This window comes from Stenella coeruleoalba (assembly GCF_951394435.1).
Source record: "Stenella coeruleoalba genome assembly, chromosome: 6".
Classification (NCBI taxonomy): domain Eukaryota; kingdom Metazoa; phylum Chordata; class Mammalia; order Artiodactyla; family Delphinidae; genus Stenella; species Stenella coeruleoalba.
Window position 1 is genome coordinate 18,646,145 of NC_137151.1, and position 22,486 is coordinate 18,668,630.

Here is a 22,486-nt window from a genome sequence, read left to right on the forward strand (position 1 = left end):
TTGAGCTATTTATAATGAGGTGGATAGACCTAGAGTCTGTCATACAGAGTGAAGTAAGTCAGAAAGAAAAAGACAAATACCGTATGCTAACACATATATATGGAATTTAAGGAAAAAAAATGTCATGAAGAACCTAGGGGTAAGACAGGAATAAAGACACAGACCTACTGGAGAACGGACTTGAGGATATGGGGAGGGGGAAGGGTGAGCTGTGACAGGACGAGAGAGAGGCATGGACATATATACACTAACAAACGTAAGGTAGATAGCTAGTGGGAAGCAGCCGCATGGCACAGGGATATCGGCTCAGTGCTTTGTGACCGCCTGGAGGGGTGGGATAGGGAGGGTGGGAGGGAGGGAGACGCAGGAGGGAAGAGATATGGGAACATATGTATGTGTATAACTGATTCACTTTGTTATAAAGCAGAAACTAACACACCATTGTAAAGCAATTATACCCCAATAAAGATGTTTAAAAAAAAAAAAAGAAGCAGTGCTAAAGGCAAAGTATTATGTAAAACAAAAAATTGTTTTTTATTTGTGTGTCTGTTTATGTAGAATACAATCCACTGGAATCCTCACTGGAAGTGATAAATATAGCTATCTATCTAGTATACTTGTTACAAGTATTAAATAAGAAAATTCATCTACAACATCTAACTCAATATCTACCACATTTTACATGCTCAGAAACTATTGGTTGTTTTTAGTATCCGCATTAGTAATAGTAGTATTAACAAGATATAATAGTCATTGATATTAATGCTACAGATAACATAGAATTAAAGCATACAAAGGAAAACATTGCAAATACAGGAGAAATTTACAAAATTAAAATAAGAATGAGTAAGCTTTACCACAGTTTTTTTTCTTGTTCTTGAAGCAACAAGTGACCAAAAAAAGGTAACAAGATCTAAATAATAATGACTGATTATATCTGCTGTTTTCTGTGTGTATGTATATACATACACATTTTTATATATTCTGCGAACTCTATGATCTGCAAAATGATATACTTCCTTTTCCATAGCTATGGAATATTTACCAAATTTGATCATCTATAAAATAAAAATAAAAATTACCATTGCTAAAGCAAAAGATAGGCATTATTCTCTGACATCTACAAGAAAAAACCTGGAAATAATTTAAGAAATAGTAGCAAACAAAACAAAACAATATTTGTTCACCTAAATAGCTCTCAGATCAAAGAGAATATCAAAACTAAACTTATAGAATAATTTAAAATAATAGTAGTAGAAACACTACCTAGAAAAACTTGTGAGATGCAGGCAAAACTGTACTCAGAGGTAAACCAACATCTTTGAATGATTTAAAAAAAAAAGAATAAATAATAAATGAGCAAATATTTATATTCAAAAGACAGAAATATAAACTTAGAAAAAGCATAGAAAGACTAATAAGGATTGAAGTAGAAATGATTTTAAAGACAGAAAATATAAACAATTTAAAAATAAATTCAATGTCTTATCTCCACAAAGACAAAAATATACCCATGATAATACTATGATGAAAAAAGAAAATTCACAAAGATTCACAAATAGAAATTATAAAGTGGGTATGAGAATTTATAGAGATAGATATAGATCTTTATATGTATATACACAAACATACATAGAAATATAAATGCACATAGAAATATATATATAAATACAAACATATAAATGAATATATAAATATACATATATATATGGAGAGAGAGAGAAAGCGAAGAATCTCTCATAAAGCATACATTATACTTGGCCTAATAATTTTGAAGAGCTCCACAGTCTAAAGACAAGTTTCTCTTGAAAAAAATTATTAAAATTATCTGAATAAAAATAGGAAAACTGAACAAGTTAAAGAAGAACTTGAGGAAAACTGTCCCCCAGTTCTTTTTTTAAAAGTTGTTACATTGATACACAAAACTAATTTCAAGGGAAAGATAATTTCCATTCAATGATAATAATATCATCATCATCATCTTCATCATCAGCATCATCATCTTTACCATCATTAGCTCAACAGAAGCCACATTTATTTAACGCTTACAATGAGCCAGGAACTGTGATAAGGGCTTTGCATATATAATCTTATTTAATCGCACAAAACCTTTTAAGGTAGATGCTTGTGTTACATTTTATAGGTGATGAAAATGATGTTTAGACAAGTTGAATAACTAGCCCAAGGTTATAAAACTGGCAAGTGAATAACCCAGAATTCAAACTGAGGTCTGTGTATATCCCCAAAGCCCAGTTTCTAAAACACAGAAAAAGATGAACACCTTCCAAATTAATTTTGTGAAACATGCATAAACCTGATAGCGATATTGATGAAGCTAGTAATTAATAAAAAAGGAAAACTACAAGGCAAGCTCACTTACGAAGCCTCCAATAAAAGAGAAACAAATCAAGACCAGCAGTTTAAAACGGAAGAAAGGATCATAAACAAGAATGGTTTGCTATGATTTAATCTATTACAATGCTAGATCAAGTAGTTAAGTTTATACACATTTATATAAAGCTAAAAAATGTTTGTGAAATTCATCATTTATTCCTGACTTTTGCTCATTTAAAGTGAATCAGAAATAGAAGAGTACTTCCATAATATGGTAAAGAAGTTCTACCTAAAACTAATTGCCAAATACAGTAAATAATAAAACATAGGCATCCTTCCTCTTTGTATCAGAGGCAATACAAGAAGACATCAACAAAACATTTCTAGTTGATACAATGAGAATAGAAAAAGAAAACAAGGAGATATATAAATATTGGGGGAAAATTAACATTTTCAGACTTTTCTTTCTTTGCTTTGGAAAGTGAAGGAAAATAAGTCGATCAAGTTTGTTAAGTCCATACTTCAGGTCATGAATGGTGTAAGTGCTTTAAACATATTAAACACGACCTTCCACGTGTTAATTTTTTTGTTTTTTGCACATACTGGTTCAGAAAATAGCTTCTGATTAAAACCTACTACGAGTTCAGTAACACTTAAAAGTGTTTGTCATTCATTAATTCATGATTTTGTATGTATGTATACACATATGTATATTACATACCTCTATATGCTTTTGAAAAATAGTAGTACACGTATGGCTGCTTGGGGTTCATATGAATTTACACACCCTTCGCAATAACTCTGCATCTCCCCCCCACTCACAGAGCTCATGGCCCACAGGCGGGAACAATTGCTGGAGAAATCCTCAAAAATCAACAAAACAAAAAACCTGAGTGGGATGATCTCTTGATCTGACATGATCTGCAAGACTACTCAGGAATGGCTTAGTGTCTCACCATTTTATGAAAGCCGTGAAAGACACCTGATAAGCGCATAAAGTTTAGTTCCTATACTTACATACTGAAGTAGAGGGACTGTGACGCACCCACGTGATTCCTAATGAGGAAAGAGACAAGAGGGAAAACCAAGTTCTCAAATTTTAGTAGAGAAAGATCTATATTGCATATTAAATATAACCAAAGTTATTGCGGCGAGAGAAGAGGATGCAGTGTTGAGTGAGACAAGTTATTCACTGTCTAAGGAAGGAGCACGCATAGTTCATAAGCATACATCTCTACTACCTCCCAATGGAGTCATGTAAGTACACGCAGAAAGACTTAAAATTCAAATCGTGAACGATGACAATTAAATGGAAAGCAGCAACGTAATGATGGAGAATTCATCCATTAAAGCTTTTCCATTCAAAATGGATTTCAGCCAGAAATCAGTTCTTTATTCCTCCCTGTAGTATGCATTCTTGGTAGCTCCCTTCAGAACACTGCCAACACCATTACACATTTGCTTTATATAGCTTTCAAGTTGCTCTGCAGTTTCCCTCTGGCCAAAGAACTTTATAAAACCTACTGAGGGAATAAGAAGCACAGACAGGTCGTCTCCCAGGCTTGGAATCCGTTGCCTGAGCCATTTCTATCTAAATTTCTGTCGCTTCCAGTACAGTTGGAATGGCTAGTGATCTCAGCTAATTATTAGTTTATCATTGAGCTTAGTTGACTGTATGAGGATAAACTGATGACCTGCATTCAGTTCTCTTTGCAGCATTTGTCACCGCTCATACTGAGATTTTTTTCATCCTGGCAGATGTAGGAACAAGTCCAACCCTGGCTCTTATTAGTGGGGAATTTTTTTTTACCTTGCCCTTCTGGACTTCTGTCTCCTGATCAGTAATAGGGGGAACATTATCACATGGAATTATCATAGTAATGAGATTAAAGTACCCGGTTGGCCTTAGGGTTTGCCCAGGGAAGTTTCCTCACTTGCCCACTCTTGTTCTAAGGTGTCCTATGTTCCCAATTGTAGGGATTAGTCCATGGACTGTCTTCTGGCTGCCACCTGTGTCCAACTCTGGTTTGAAGGCTGTTAAATGAATTTTAATATTAGAGCCTGCCTTGGGAAAACATTTTATCAGCTCCTTCAAGACTCAAAACTCATGGAATCTTTCCGTCTCTATTCTTTCCTTTACTCTGCCAACAATTGGAGCGGGTGCCTTCGATTCAAAGCATATTAAAGAATGTATTGCTAAGCTGCTCTATAATTGTTCTCAGATGCATGCCTCATTTCAAATAAATGGTACAGTTCTTAAAAAAAAAAGAATGCTTTCTACTCCTTTGCTCCTGTACAATAAAGCCTAATTTAGTTCTTTATACATAGTGGGCACTCATTAGATACTTGTTCACCCACTATTACTTTTATGGGACAAATCAGAGAATTTTTCATAAACAAACATGAGTCTATCTCATTTATCAAACACATTTTTAGAAGTGTTTGACTTTAAAAAGTCCTTTAAGGATAATGCTGTGGTAAATTACCTTTAATACATCAATAAATTCAGATGGTTAAATAGTGGGCAGAAATTTCTACACATCGTCTTGCTCTTAAAGCTACAAACAATTTTAGACTTGATGCAAATAAACTCGGCAACATCTAGGACCAGATCCTAGAGGTCAGTTAGCTGTCGTCCAAATGTCCAGGGGCAGGTATTGTGTTTGGTCAAGCAAATAACACACCTCTGCAAAAATCAGCCTTTGTGTTGCCTTTATCTACTGAGAAAAGCGGAAGTCATAAGATCACAGACTTGAGAACTAAAAGAAAATTAACAAGATCAGGCGGTCCGGCCCTCTACTTTAGAGAAGCACCTATTATTATTACCATTTTACTGGCCAAATGACTAAGACCCAAAGTGTTCTGATCATTTTTCCAAGGTAACTATTGATGGAGGGGAGATTGTCATGGTTCTGTTGGTGACTAGAAGTAAAGTTCTCTGGTCTTTGGGTCTAGCACTCTTTTTGCTATGTCATATGCAAGTTTAAAAATTCCTCACATCTCTAGACTCAGGATGACCAAGATGACTGAGATTAAGAGTAGCGCCCAGGGCTTCCCTGGTGCCGCAGTGGTGTGGAGTCCGCCTGCCGATGCAGGGGACGCGGGTTCGTGCCCCGGTCCGGGAAGATCCCACATGCCGCAGAGCGGCTGGGCCTGTAAGCCATGGCCGCTGAGGCTGTGCGTCCGGAGCCTGTGCTCCGCAATGGGAGAGGCCACAACAGTGAGAGGTCTGCGTACCGCAAAAAAAAAAAAAAAAAAGAGTAGCACCCATCCCAACCTCTTCCCAGTCCTACATCAGAAGCAATGATCCTGCCCGTGCCACCAAAGGCTCCATGTCCATCACTTTGGCTCTCCCTAAACATCTCCCTTTCTGCAGATTCTAGGTCAGTGTGGCTCACGTCTTGTCTTTCCCAATGTTTCACTGATTGTACATTTTTGAGACAATGATTAGTTCATATCCAAAATCATTCCAGTGCCTAGCACCATATCAGCCACATAGTAGGTTCTGAGTAGTTTCTGAAAGAGTAATGAGTGCCTCGGAGGTGCTGAGTTGCCATGAGTAGTTTGATCAATGAGATTGGTGAAGGGAACACCTGCCATATTTTCCAGCTCCTTTACCATCAGAGTTTCCAATTAGGCTCTTTTCGATACCTTGCCATAACCTTCAACTGGGGTCTTGGGGCAGACTCATGCGTCACATAGCAGAAGCATGAGGCTCGGCGACTCAACTGAGTTACCACTCAACTCAACCAAAAGCTGCCTTCAGCTGAGAGCTTTAATTGTAGGCAAACATCGACCACCATTCACTCAATCATTTAGCTCTTTCTTTGGGCTCAACTCTGACATTTATAAATGAGGAAATAAAAGGAAATTATTTACTCCTACAGCTATAGGGAGATCATGGCAACCTTGTGAAGAAATATTCTCCCAAATGCAGTGACGTCCTTGACATCTTACAGGTGATTCTACTCTACTGTAAAATTATTGACTTTTTCTGTTCTGCCAGTTTCCACACAAACGCCTAGTTTTAACGTCCTGGTGTTTTCAATCAAGGTAAGCATGAGGAACACATTTTTTTCTAGATTATATTTATATTTAAATAATATAAGCCATTATGCCCATATTGAGAATTCATTCTGGTTTAGTTTCTCTTTTCTAATATGGTCTTACATTACAATGAAAACACTTGCCGAAGACCTGGGAACAAAGTGGATGTCAGGAGAGAACAGATCCCCATAAAGTTAGGAAAGGTAGAACTTTCCACCCCACTACCGACCCATCAACTTGACCTTGGACTCACACCGAAATCCAGCACAGGTCTGAGATGGATTCAGGAGCTGGTCTTAGTGGGGTGTCTCGCCAATCCAGAGTCTCAGGATATGGCCTTCCCTACCTTGCCCTCCCTTCCCCAAAACCCCAGGAACTTGATCCCAAAAGGCCTCAGAAAGGGCTTTAAGTGTCATTCTTAAAAGTAGTGGGTAACACCAACAGTGGTGTTAACAGGGAGAATTGCAGCTACCCAAATCAGGAGCAGCTGCTGAAACTCAGTAGTGATAGATGTTGGCAGCAGGAATTCAGAGATTCCACCCTTGAGACAACATGGTTCTATTGCTCAGTTGATGTACAGGGAGCCAGAAGAGGTGGGAGAGGATCTGCCTGTGCATTCAAGGCTAGAGGGATGGGGCCATAGAGGACAAAGCTTAGTAACCATAAGTATTAATCTCAGCTCTGCGATTATAGCATCCACAGAGGGTCCCTCAGCAGCTGAATTTTCTCCACTCTGGCAGATTTGTTGTTAGGTATTTATCCTTGTAGGTTTTCAAAGGTTTTAATGTATCTCCCTCCCCCTATTCAAATGCCATGTCCACCTCAAAAGTAGGACAAAGGAGCTTATTAAAAGTTAGTCAGTGAAATGCCTGTGGTTTCTATACAGACCTGAGTTCAAATATTGACTCTACCACCCATTAGCTATTTGACCTTGGACAAGTAATTCAACTTCACTTGAGCCTCAACTGCCCATCTGCAAAATAACCATCTTTTCAGGAAGGAAGTGAGGTAAGATACACAAAGCCCTTGACACATGGTAAATACTAATACAGTAGCTATTGTCATGGTTTGTTGTTAGAATAGGGTCTGGCACACAGTAGGTGCTCAATAAGTAAGTATTAAAGGGATCGTATCATCAGGATTCCTATAGCAGATGAAAATTGAGATGGGGACAGTTGCCTGGTACATGAGGTCTGGAATGTAACCTCCAGGACAGGAGAGACAAACCTAAAATAGTCCTGAGAAACAATAAACTTCCAGCCCCTCCACCCCTCCTCACAACTCTCCTGCTTCAGAATTCTATTTCTTTCTAGGCAGACATGGTATTGGAAAGGCTCTTGTCTTAATGGAGTAAAGAATTACCAATAATCCAAGTCCAAACTAAAATAAAAATTATCAAGTGTGGGATTCTCTCCATCGGTCTGGACTCTAAGTACAAACAGGATTTTACTTAGAGCTTCACAACTGGAGATGTCATTTATTTCTCCTTAGATTCAAATCCTAATAAACAAGAGATGTTTTTCCCCCCACGCAATTCTCCCATCACCACCACCACCAACACAAAACAACTTTGTGTCCCTGTGACATCAACACAACACACCTCTTTGTGTATCCTGACCAGCTTCCCCTCCCCCACCTTCTGCAGGCCCCTCAGTAACTGAGAACAAGACTGACGATTCGACTGCCGGTCGAGGGTGTATATTCTAGGGGAAGAGGGGAGGTGGCTGGCTGCACATATGAGCCAGCCACTAATGAACAATGTTGATAGTCCAAACCATTGGATCCAATTAACCTGTTTTCACTCAATCAGGGGTAACCACTGCTGCCCAAGATGAAAATATTCTATTAGCATGCTACCTTGGTGAACTTTTTACAGTTAATGACTGCACTTATTCATCTTTCCTAACCTTGGCCTTCTGTCCTTCTATCTCTTAGGAAAACTGCATGCTATTTCCAAAGACTAATACGAGGCATCTACTTTCTCAAAAAAGTCAAGAGACATTACAGCCTGCAGTTCCAAGGACAAGAAAAACTATAGCAGGACATGACACAACAACAAATTAATGCTTTTCACATTGTCTAGCAGCCTTCACCCTGAATGTGTATGATTAAAATAAGAACCTGATGTTACTTTGCCATGCGGCCACAGATACTTTTATGGTGAGCGGATCACACAACCTCAGGGCTTTGTAAATTGCGGAAGTGATGAAGGGAGTGAGGAGAGGCCGAGGGAGAAGGTCCTCAAAGCTCTGAGTCAGAGCTCAGCTATTCGGGGGATTCCATTCACTTCCCTGGGGGTTAGTAAAGCATAGAAGACAACCAGTTCTGGCCCCTGATGATAAACAAGGGAAAGAACCCAAAACTCCACCGAATTTTGATGGATAAAAGAAGCCCTAGAAAGACCTACCTTAAAGAGTTGGAATGTTCAAAACAAAGGCAATATTAATAGAAATGTTTGTGCTAGGTGAAAGCTATGACATGGCCCAGAATCCCCCCAACAGAGCCCATCCAAATGTGCATCCTCAACCAATGGTAGAGGTTGGGTCCTTAGGATTATTTGGGGGCAGGAAGGAAAATCAGACTTAAGATTAGAAACTGGCTATGCAGAATCCACATGTGGGTTTTGGAGAATGGATTGTGGTCCCTGGGGTATCCTAGGAATCACCAGTCATTTGAAAATACATCCTGTGAGCCTGTATTTAAGGTGCAATGAGAGATGCAAAGTAGTGGCATGTAAAATACCAGTGGTTCGTAACCATTGGGAAATTATATTCTCATTAGAAAACGGGTCATGTGAAATATGGAGAGGACTAAAACTAAGAGAGACTGTTTGGCTCTGTGGTTCACTGATACAAAGAAAACAATTGGAATAGCAGAGGGAAGAGTGGTTTCTCCACTGTCCTGGGAGAGGGCATTTCCAGCATTCCCTCCCTCCCTGTTATTTTGAAGGATACCTCACCGTGTGTGCCAAGGACTGGATGGAGTGCCCCTTCACCTGCTGCCCACAGAGCAGGACCACACATCTCAGGCTCAACCAGCCAGACTGATGCTCCCACCTGTTTCTGGATCTAGACCTATTGATGCAAAGACGTGGAGATGAGGAGGTTCACTCACAGCGTCTACAGTGCAGTTCCTCAATGGCCGTGATGTCCTGGCCTTATGCCTTTGCCCAAGACAGTCCCTGGCTTCCTGCTTCTGAGCCACTGGGCTTGCCTCAGTACCAGTCTGTTTGCTGGTTGTCCAGGCTCCTGCTGACTCTGACTGTGGCTCTGTAAGCTGGATTCTCTTGTTGTGACCAAAACTACTGACTTCTATGGCCATCCTACTTATAGGGAATCACCTTGTTTCTACTGTATTGTTATTAGCTTTTGAAAATAAGAACTGTGCTTATTCATCTTTCCTAGTCCTGGAGCTCTTGACACCCATGACTCCTCAGGAAGAGTATAGTTAATTGAAAAAAATTTAAAGGCAGCAAACGATGAGTATTCTTTTGTGTATGTGTTTCTTTTACCACTACCTGGCGTGAAGTAGATGCCCATCTTGGTATCGTTGAGAGAACCCTGCCTTTGGAGTCCAATTAAATTCTACCTCTTACTTGGAATTCTTCAGGGCCTCAGGCAAGTCACTTAACCATCCTGAGCCTCAGTCTCCTCATTTGTAAACGGGGCAATAATTCCTACTTCACTGGACTATTGTGAAAATTAAATGAGACATTAAATTGGGAAATAATAGTCTTTTCGGTAAGTGGTGCTGAAACAATTGGATATCTACTTGCAAAAGAATGAAGTTGACTCCTACCTTCCTCATATCATATACAAAGATTACTTCAAAATGGATCACAGACCGAAAGGTAAGAGCTAAAACTATAAAACTCTTAGAAGAAACATGGAAGTAAATCTTCATGACCTTGGATTAAACAATGGATTTTCAGAAATAACAAAGAAAAGCATAAGCAAAAAGAAACAGATACACTGGATTGCATCAAAATTAAAAACTTTGTGGATTAAAATATATCATCAAAAAAACGAAAAGACAAGCCATAGAATGGGAGAATCTATTTGCAAATCATACATCAGATAAAGGTCCAGTACCAGAATATACTGGATTTGTTTGGGGTGAATAAGAGTGACTGCTAATAGGTAGATGGTTCCTTTTGGAGGTGAGGGGAAGGATGGATTGGGAGTTTGGGGTTAGAAGATGTAAACTATTATATATAGAATGGACAAACAACAAGGTCCTACTGCATGGCACAGGAAACTATGTTCAGTATCCTGTGATAAAACATAATGGAAAAGAATATATATATATATAATATACATATATATGTGTATATAATATATATATGTGTGTATATAATATATATATATATGAATTACTTTGCTGTGCCCCAGGAACTAACACATCATTGTAAATCAACTATACTTCAATAAAATAAATTTAAAAAATTATATAATGGTGATGGTTGCAAAATCTGTGAATATACTAAAAACCACTAAGTTATACACTTTTAGTGGTATGTGAATATCTCAGTGAAGTTGCCAAAAAATTAAGTGATACAGTGTATACATAATAGAGTACATATATAAAGTGTACACACAGAAACTTTGCATACAAATATACATGCAGTAAGTGTTCAAAATGTTGTAGATTTTGTTGCTTTTACAATATTTATGATGATTGACTGATTAGGCAGAAAGTACTTTAAATAGAGTGACTAATGGAAGATGCTTCAGGCTAGATTAGGATAAGAATTCCTCCCACACAAAGCCATTAACCTGATGTATTCTTTTGTTAAGAATCCTCTATATTCCTATCAGGGGCTGTAAGTTGTGTTCGTATGTGTCTCACCTGTCCTGACTGTATCCAATGCCCCAGACAATTCTGTCCTCCTTGGCCTTTATCCTTTCAGTCAAAACATGTTCCTGAGGAAGCACTGTCTCCTCTTAGGGGTTGGATTCTGACTTTCTGTGGCCTCACCTCTCAGAATTTTTTTCTCATTGCTTACTTATCTTGAATGAATTTACCACAAAAATCTATTTCTTGATATTCAAATTCTTCATATAAAGTCAAGAGTTTGTTTGCTTTTGGGTTTTTGTTGTTGTTGTTGTCATTGTTCATTTGTTTGTCTGTTTCTCATACAAGTATAGCAAAAAGGTTAGAAGAGCATATGCCAGAATTATAAGAGTGAGTGCCTCCGGGTGATGAAGGGATTATACGTAATTTTTTTATCCTCTTCCATATACTTTGTGGTATTTTCCAAATGTTCTACAAAGAATCATTATTTAAAACACACTATAAATAGAAAAACATTACATACTTAAATGTTATTAATTGCCTCAAGATGGTTATCTCCAAAGTGAAGATAGCCCCAAAGATGTATCAGAATGTTCACGGGACTAAAATGTCTGTGTGTGTGAAAGAGAGAGAGTCAGATGTGTGTACATTTTGCCTTTGTTGTGTGGCTTCCCATGGGATTAGGATGACATTCACCTTTGCCAATTTCAGGTCAAGCCTCTAGTCAAATGTTTAATCCAGTCTGCAGAATTTAACACGGCAATTTGTACCATTGCTCATACATCTTCTGAACTTTCCTTGGCCCCTCTTGGTTGGATTTTTCCTAGAGGAAGAAAACCTGAGTGATTTGTATCATCAAGCCACCACCCTTACATTTACTATCTTGCAAAAGCTGTAGTCTAGACAATAATTAAAGTCTGAAGTGTAGCTTAATTAAAGCACATCTTTCCCAAGCCCTGAGGGTCATTCCTTGGCACTCACATACAGCCCATGGTGTTTACATAGACTGTTCTGGGGATACAATGGGGAAAACCTTTCAGGAACAACCTCCTTTTCCAGTCTCTTAGATGGAAGCTTAGAAGGAACCAAAGTAGTGGTGGCTGGTTTAGGTGGGTGTGAAGAAGATGAAAACAGGATATTTTCCTAAATGGACATTTTCCTAAAGGACAAACGTCAAGAATCACAGTGGCATAATTAAGACATCAAGGAAATGGAACTGAATTTGATCAGTCAGAAGTCTAGTATATCCATAGACAGAAAATGTCCCAGACATCACAGACCAGCAACTTGAGGGGCTTTGATGGCCTTCAGATATATTTTAGTTGGCCTACAGAAATTTTTTTTTTTTTTTTTTTTTTTTTTTTTTTGCCGTACGCAGGCCTTGTGGCCTCTCCCGCTGCGGAGCACAGGCCCCAGATGCGTAGGCTCAGCGGCCATGGCTCGCGGGCCCAGCCGCTCCACGGCATGCGGGATCTTCCCGGGCCCTTTTTTAAAATTAATGCTAGCATTTAAAAATGGGAAGATTTTGGGCTTCCCTGGTGGCGCATTGGTTGAGAGTCCGCCTGCCGATGCAGGGGACACGGGTTCGTGCCCCGGTCCGGGAAGATCCCGCATGCCGTGGAGCGGCTGGGCCCGCGAGCCATGGCCGCTGAGCCTGCGCGTCCGGAGCCTGTGCCCCGCAATGGGAGAGGCCACAACAGTGAGAGGCCCGTGTACCGCAAAAAAAAAAAAAAAAAAAAAAAAAATGGGAAGATTTTACCTAAAAATCAGATTTCCAGCTTTTAAATAATTAAAAAAAATTAAAATACAGAGCTAGCTCCTTTTTGGTGACAATTGCTGGTGCTGTGTAACAACTACATCCTTCAGCCATTCACAGGACATGCTCTCCGAATCACCCACTTCCTCACGCACTCTGCCATCTCTACCACAATGAGATCCATGATTTTGTATTTCTTAATCCTGGCAGGCTTCCATTATTTATATCACCTGTATAGCCTTTGAAGACATCGGGTCTGAGGCTCTACCTACCTCTCTCCCACCTCCAAACCCCTTCCCTTTGCATATGCCTTACCACAATCTTTCCTCTACCTGGGATTCTCCTTTCCTTTTGCTCACTGGTGCCTTGTTAAAAGACAGATCAGGATTCAATCCTAGGCATCTTAAACTTCCGGGAGAAGGATAGAATGGTATGGTATAACTAGATTTGGAGTCAGTAAACCCAGACTCAATTCCCAGTAATAACTGGAATTAACTTGTATCATCAGAAAAATGTGGGTTCAGATCCCAGCTCCTCACTTCTCTTGAGCAATGTTTTTAACCTCTCTGAAGCTCATTTCTTAGCAGTGAACTGTAAATATTTGCCCTGCCTGCCTCACAGGATTGTTGTGAAAGATGTTCTAAGAAGGTAACGACACTAAAGAAAGTTCATAGGAGTAAACCAATTTAAGATAATTTGGCAGGGCATGGGGGATTAATTATTAAAGTACTTTGGATGGGTTGGTGAAAAATACATCTTACCCAATTTTCCAAATTCTCTATCTGAAATAGCAAATAGTATAATAACGTGCTTCCTAATTTGTTTTTACCATTTACCCAACTCTGTGGATTGTCCACTAAATATGCCGAAGTGTTTCGTGTGTATATGACCCTTCTCCCTAATTCTCCAGAAGACCCCAAAACTAAAAATCTGTCTGCCCCAGTGTCTACAGTGTTCACTATTATAGAAGTTTCCAAATACAAGAATTTTTTAACTGGCTTATGACATACATCTGTTATGTACAACATTTACTTTTTTATGTGAGTGTAGGCATAACTATGGCATTCTGATGTGTGGCACCTAAAAAAGTGGGACTACAGAGAACTTGGTCACAATACAAATAACTGTTTTAAATTGTTTCGAAACATTTTCTCTGAATATGAAATTAATAGATATTTATTACAAATAACTTGGTTACGGCTTTAATTCTTATAAATATTTATTACAGATAATACTGTTAACATTTGATGCATTTCCTTCTGGTCTTTTCTCTCTGTAATTATTTTTTATTTAGCATCATTTAACTGACTATTTTTCAAAATTCCTGTTTTAAATTTCTATACAATATTTCATCTTATGGTTGTAACATTTTACTTCTTTGATTACAATGGTGAAGCTGCATTTTACTGATTATGGTATTAATATACGTGAATTGAAACCAAATTACAGCAATACAAAAATGTACAATAAAGTAAAACTTATCTTCTCATTTTAGTGGAAGTGCTTTCAAACTTTTGTTTGTATGCAGACGCATACATGTGGATAAAGACATATTTTTTAAAAATGAGTTTATAATACACACTTATTTTTAGCTTACATTTGCCACTTACTATCTCATAGGCATCATTCCTATCTACCAGATCTATATTAGTATTTAATGGCTGCATGGTGTTCCATTGTGTGGTTGTACTACAATTTATTTAGCAATCACCTACCAATGGCTTTGGATTATTCAGTTTTCACTAGCTTAAGTGTTAGTGTAATAAATATCCTATACATAATCTTTGTAGACTTAGTGATTATTTAAGATAACATTTTTAGCAGTGTATCGCTGAGTCCTAATTATGCTCTCTCCCACCCAAATTGCTCCTTTCCCCAAATTCGTCCTAATTACATTCCCACCTAGATAAATGAGAATGCCCGATTTCTACTTCTTCATCAATGAGGATGGTTTAATTGTTGCTAATAATAGGTAGTGTAATAATATCTCATTATTTTCATTTGTATCCTGTTAATTTATAATGAGATTGAACATCTGTTCAAATGCTTCTTGGTGATTTATACTTCTCCTTGGAAAACTGCATTTCATTTCCTTTAACCATTTTCTATTGGGATAGTAATCTTTTTCTTATTGATTTATAAGAGCTCTCACCAGTCCGTAATCTATATGACAATTCTATTGATGGGTAGTTGTTTTCTTCATTTTAGCATTAATATAGTAATGAATAGTTTTGTAAGTAGATATTTGTATGTATCACACGTTATCTCCTTTGAACAGGTTAAATTAAAACAGAATAGATTAAGGTAAAATAGAATTGATTAAGAGACTCTAACACATATTGCTAAAATGCTTTCCATAAAAGCCACACCTATTTACACCTCCACTATCAGATTATGAGATAGCCTACCTCATAGCAACCCATTTTATATCCAATCAGAGTAATAAAACAGGATGCAGAGAGATAAAGACATAAAAGAGCATGACATACAAGTCACAGAGCGAGGAGACAGTCAATCCTGCTATAGTATTTCTGGAAGCCAGGACAGAAGAGGAGGATCTGAAAACTTTGGTAGAACAGAAATGGAGAGGCATGCAATCTTTATCTCCTTTAAAGTTTTCCGCAAAACTAGCTCCTTCATGACTCTTTGAAAATGAGTGACTGCTGCTAATTTAAGATTAAAAACCTTATTAATACATTTAACTTCTTACCTTCTCATATTCCACCAAGTCCAATTATTGATACTGATTGTGCAAATATCTGCTTCTCTTAGAAATGCTAAATCCCAGTGAAACCAAGGAAACAAGAGCACATTCCCAAATGCTGGGCCATTTCCTGCTGATGATCTGAAAACAGTGACTCCTGAGTCTAGGCCTGGGTGACAAGAAGTAGTCATAGCCCTGGGTTTTGTCAATCAAAGTAGTACAGAAGGGTGTTTCAGACAACAGCTTAAGCCATTGAAAACATGCAAATTTTACTCATTCAGTAATTAAACAAACAAAAAAACCTTGCAACACCAAACTCAAATCAATGCTATTTCAATAAACAAAAACTAAGTGGAAAAAATTTTAAAAATTAAATATAAACAAAAACTAAGTGGGTTCTTGGTTCTAAGGGCTTTTCCCGATGAACTGCAATCACATAGCTGGTCATAAATTGCAGCATGAGAAGGAATGGCAGTGGCATCAAGAATACAGACAGCACAGTAATGTCTAGTACAGAGAGCTGATAAGAAATGTCTAACTAATGGTTCTGAAGTACTTTCAAGGTTTAAAAATCCTGTAATAACATTAAAGAGAATCATCATCATCCAGTTAAGGCAATTAACAGCCTGTTTTCCTTCTTTCAAGCACAGGTGATCACACAAAAACAGTCCTAACAAACCGCAGCCAGTTATACACATATTTTTAGTTATATATTTTTTATATAGAAGCTCTGTTATATGTAAATTAAAAATTCAGTTATATGTTTTTCCATATATGATTCAACTGATTTTGGTTGTTCTTCCCAACTGCTACTAGTTATGGATCAAATCATAATCACCATTTTCTAATCAACAGCACCAAGCTTGCCATGTGATTGAGATTCTGCTATACAACATGAAAGTTCCTGCAAATGGTATTATATTTGTCATTTGTTTTAGTAAACATTTCAGACTCTGATTATTAATTGTACTGCTCTGTTGTGTCTCTTTCCATTTGATTCTTACTCTTATGAAATCTTACTCCCTCCTGAGATTTTTGACAATTTGATGACTTCTAAATCATTCTATTAACTCAAGCCTCATTTCTAGGCTACAGACACCTGCTTCTAAATGCTAATTGGCCGTTTCCACCTGAAGTCCCACAGATAGCCCAGCCTCACCTACCCAAAGCCCAGCTTGCAAGACTCCTCCACTCCCATCAAAACCTGTTTCGTCTTTTTCCTCTTTAACATCACCAGCCTGAGTCACTGAAGCTCTAAAGGTCAACTGGCCTCTCCTTCTCTTTTCTCTCCTCCCTCCTTTCCCTTCCACATCCATTTCTGCTGATCCAGCTTTTAGAATCTCCGTTGTATCTGTCACACCTCTCCATAGCTATGACACTGGACTGAGTCCTTCCCGGTTCCTGGTATGACCACCGCTTTAGTTCAGCAACTGCAATCCCCAGACTCTCTTCTACTCACACGGGGAAAGGACTGCCAACAGGCTGTATCCAAAATGATAATATATAATCACATGACTGTCCTTCTTAAAGCTCTTACTGACTTCCCATAGCCAATGGTACAAAGTTGTTTTGGGACGAATGTATATTTGTCAAAGTGGGAGAATAGAACATATTTAAGTTAGTGTTTGCTTGACTCATAATTTTAAAATAGTTAACTTATGACATGTGGACCTCTATTTGCACTCTCTCCTCATGCTCAAAAATTGGTAAGGTGGACCTGACTCTGAGGTGTCCAGTTACTCTGGTTTTCCCCTTAGTATTTTTTTAAAATAACATATTTATTGAGATATAGTACTATACAATAAAATTATTTTTCTTTAAAGAGCACAATTGCATTTTTAGTATATTCATAGAGATGTGCGACCATCACCAATATCTAATTCCAGAACATTTTATTATCCTCCAAAGAAACACTATGCCAATTACCAGTCTCCAATGTCCCTTTTTCCTAGCCCCTAACAACCACTAATCTACTTTCTGTCTCTATAGATTTGCTTATTTTGAACATTTCATATAAAAGGAATCATATAGCACATGGCCTTTTGTATCTGTTTTCTTCCATTTAGCATAATGTTTTCAAGGTTCATCCATGTTGTAGCATGCATCAGTATTTAATTCCTTTATATGGCTTGATAATATTCCATTGTATATATATACCACATTTTGTTTATTTATCAGTTAACAGACATTTGGGTCCTTTCTACTTTTTGGTAATTATGCATAACGCTGCTAAGAACATTTGTGTACAAAAAATTTGCTCCTCTAGAGCTACTTTCCTTCGTCCTTTTATTGTAATACACATTACATCTTTATATATTATAAGCTCATCAACATAGCTTTATGCTTATAGCTTGCAACTGTCTTTTAAATCATGCGGGAGGAAAAAAAGGAGTTATAAAAATAATATGTGTAAACTGTCTTTTATGTTTTACCAGTGCACTTTATCTTTTTGAGTGTGGATTCAAGTTACTGTCTAGTTCTCTTTTATTTCAGGCTGAAGGACTCCCTTTAGTAATTTACGGAAGGAAAGTCCTGCTAGTGATAAATTCTCTCAGTTTTCAATCTGGTAATGTCTTAATTTCTCCTTATTTTTGAAGAATAATTTTTCTGGGTATAGAATTCGCAGTTGACAGTATTTTTCTTTCAGTACTTTGAATATATCATCCCACTTCTTTCTGGCCTCCATAGTTTCTTATGAGAAATTGGCTATTAATATAACTGAGACTCCCTTATACATAACAAGGCATTTTCTCTTGCTGCTTTCAAGATTCTCTCTGTTCTTTGACAATTTGACTATAATATGTCTCAGAGTGAACCTCTGAGTTTACCCTACTTGGAATTCACTGAGATTCTTGGATATATAAATTCCCATATCTCATCAGATAGGGAAAGTTTTCAGTCATTATTTCTTCAGATATTCTTTCTGTCCCTTTCTGTCTCTCCTTTCCTTCTCAGACACCCGTTATGTGTATGTTGGTACATCTGATGGTGTCCCACAGGTCTCTGAGGTTCTGCTAATTTTTCTTCCTGTTTTCAGATTGAATAATCTCATTTGACCTATCTTCAAATTTTCTGATTCTTTCTTCTGTCTACTTAAACCTGCTGTTGAACCCAGTAGTGAAACTTTTATTTTAGTTATTGTACGTATCAGCTCCAAAATTTCTATTTGGTATCTTTTTATAATTTTTATCTCTTTATTGATATTCTCTGTTTGGTGAGGTATTGTTCTCATATATCTTTTTGTTCCTTTAGAAATGATTTCCTTTAGTTCTTTGAACATATGTATGGTCACTGATTTAAAGTCTTTGTCTAGTAAGTCCCATATCTGGGCTTCCTCAGAGATAATTTCTATTGACTGTCTTTTCCCCCCTGTGAATAGAACATACTTTCCAGACTCTTTGCATGTCTTATAGGTTTTTTTGAAAAGTGGACATTTAAAATAATATAACTCAGCAACTCTGGAAATCATCTCTCTCCCGCAACCACGGTTTGTTGTTGTTGCTGTTTGTTGTTGCTGTAATTGTTCTTGCTATATGTTAGTGACTTTTCTAACCTTATTCTGTAGAGTCTGTATTCTTTGTCACGTGTTGTTAGCTTAGTGGCCAGCTAATGGCTGGGCAGACTTTTTTTTTTTATATAATGCCCTCAACCAATAAGTTCCAGCCTTTGCTGAGGGGATTTCTGTGTATAGTGGGACACACCTTCAATTTGCCTGCTGTTTACAATTCTTCCTTAACTTTCACTCCCTGCTTGTGCAGAGACTCAAGGTCAGCCATTGGTGAGAGATGGAAGATTTCTCAGGTCTTTCCTGAGAATGTGCATGCCTCTGCACATGTACATGACTTTTATATTTCCAGGAATATGTGAGCATTTCAAAGACCCAATGGACACATCATTCCCCAGCTTTTTATTTAGAAATTTTTGATTATCATCCTGTTTGCCCCAACTCTTATTGCTGCCTCAGGCAGCTGCAATGTTAAAACAGTTGCTGTGACTGTTTTTGACGAGTGTCCCAGGAGAAAAGTTCTATGCACTGAGTGAGTGCTGAATCAGGTCAAATAAAGACAAGAGCTGCAAATGGGAGTTCCCAAGCAGCTACCAGACAGGTCAAATCATGACAATTCTCTGGGAATAAGGCTCTCTGTAGAGCTCCAAACAGGTCTTTTCCTCTCCAGCGGCCACTAGGGTACTGTTATCACAACTACTGTGATGGCAAAACGGTTAGTTTTTAAGGTTTCCTCAGAGCTGCAAAAGGGTGAATAGGAACAGAGCAAGCTAAATGACACAAAGCACACTGTTCTTACTGAGATTCAGGGTTTTTTTGTTTTGGTTAGTTTTTTTTCCTGAATAAATGGTCCTCAGATCATCATAAGCCTACGTTTAATTTCCAAACTTTGAAAAATGTTGATTTTGATGATTTTTGTCACTGTTCTCCCTGCTTTTATGGAAGAGTAGATGTTCAGAGGTCTTTACTCCACCATTCCAGAAGTATTCCTATTTCCCCTTAGCATTTTTATAGGCACTAGGGTCAGGCCTTCAAGTGGTTTATCTCATCATAGACATTGTTGTCAGGTAATCTTTGTTAGATATCCCACCCCTTGGCAGAATGACTTTCTTCAGCAGTTTCTCTGAGTCCTTTAATATTTTGAATGTAAAAATAATTTTCAACTTATTGTCTGTTATGAAATGACAAGCACAATTATTACCAAACATCACGGGTTTGATAAAGATGATGTGAGTAGAACTTCAACCAAACAGAAGACAAAGACTTGAAATTTTTTTTATCACATATACCATGAGGCTGGAAGTTTTTCCAGTTAGAAATATTCTACCCTCTAGGATTTTTGTCTTAAGAGCGATTTTTGATACCTTAATCACTGTATATGTAGTTCTCTCCTACCCCTTTTATATTCACATCTATAGACCCACAGATTCATTGCTGATATTCAGCAATGATAACCAAGGACCCATACTGATATCTCAGTCCTGATGACTGGAGTTACCTTGCTAAGGCACAAAGTAGATAATGCAATAGATTAACCAGCCACTAGGATGGAAACAAAACAGGGGAGGCTGAGGTGAAGAGACAACAACCAGAAAGATAAATTATATGCAGGGTTATAACTAGAGGTAAAGGGTACAAACTTAAGTTTCAGAAGTCATGGGATAAAATCCAACTCTACCTCTCTGTGACTTGGGAAGTCACTTTTCCATTCAAAGCCTCTGTTTCCTCTCTGTAAATGGAAATAATGCCTACTTCATTGGGACTTTTTGCAGATTAAATGAGCTAATGCATATATAGGACTTAGTGTAGCATATGGCTCATAATAAGTCCTCAGTAAATGGCATATTAGTCATTTATTAATATTAATAAATTTTATATTATATATAAATATATATATATTATATATATAAAATATATATATATTTTATAATATTAATCCCAGCCCTGAGCAGACTAACTGCAGCTATTATACATGAATATGTTCCAACTTTGAAAAACAAGATATGTTTCAAAAGTGAGACTATCCCTTATGGGTAGTCTTCCATCTCCCACCAAAGACATTTCCCAGGCTGACTCATATTCATGCATCTCCCTCAGGTGTGCCACCTGCTACCCTCCTATACAAATCACAGACTTCTGGGGGACATGTCATTCATTCATTCATGCATGCATTCTTATGATCAACATTTACTGGGCATGTTACACATATCAGGCATTAATTTAGCATGGGTGCAGGGTGATGGATGGGCAGACAGGGTCCCAACCCTCATGGAGGTTACATTCCAACAGGGGACAGAGGCAGGTTCTGGTGACTCCATTCCAGCATTAAAGACTAAAAATCCTAAGGTGGCATTTCCCTGATCCTCTCATAGCTCAAGTTCTACAGTGATTCAGATTTCACCTAGAAGACTGCCCTCCACTCAGTGGGATTTGAAAATCAGAGTGAAGATAATGAGGTAGATGCTATATTTCTGCTGTTCCTGCCAGAGGTTTGGGGTATTCTGCAATCTCTTTAGCAAAGATCCCAGTATCCTATCCCTAGCTTCATGTGTTCCAAGAAACAGAAATGCTCATTTTGGTGGAGGAGACGACTGCAGAGGTAGTGTGGTCCTGGAGCTAACAATGCTGGCGTCAACTTCCTGAATCCTAGCTTTGTATAGTGACAGAGGTGCAGTGGTCAATTCTGTTGTGCTGTTCTGAGCGTTGTCTCAGGAACTCTGTCTGCTCCCTGACTCGTACAAGATTTCATATGCCACCCAAAACCAATATGAAATCCCTTTCTGCACAAGCAGAAATGGATTGTTACTGAATCCAGACCAATACAGGAAAACAAATAAGGGGAAGATAAGTAAATAAACAACACAAGCATTGATGGTCATAAGTGCTATAAAGGAAGAGTGATGTAAGATGAGGGACAATTTTTCAGATGGAGTGGCCAAAAGGTCTCCTTGACGAAGTGAACCAAAGCAGAGCCCTCATGGAAAGAAGGAGCTAAGAAAAGATGTAGAAAGTTCCAGGTCCAGCAAACAGCAGTAGTACTGGCCCAAATGTGGAAAAGAATTTAATGCATCCAATCCTCAGAAAGAACAGTAGCATGATTGGAGATTTGGGACAAATGGCACAAGGCGAGACTAGAAAATTTAGCAGGGATGACAGCTTCTCAAAGTGTGGTCCATGGCCTGGCACCGGTCTGCAAACGGCTAAGGATCCATGATAAGTACCAAACTTAAGTGTAAATGTTTAGAAATGTTGTGGCAATTTGGTATTACCCCAACATTCAAGCAATGTTTTTTTATCACATTTAATAAACCTATCAGTCCAAACCAGACTGGAAATTAAAAAAAAA

General features: G+C 37.9%; 1 protein-coding gene across 3 annotated transcripts in view; it reads right to left on the minus strand.

The window, feature by feature from the left end:
- NCKAP5 (NCK associated protein 5) overlaps positions 1 to 22,486 on the minus strand; it is a 1,134,964-nt gene that overhangs the window by 1,034,603 nt on the left and 77,875 nt on the right. The window lies entirely within an intron of this gene.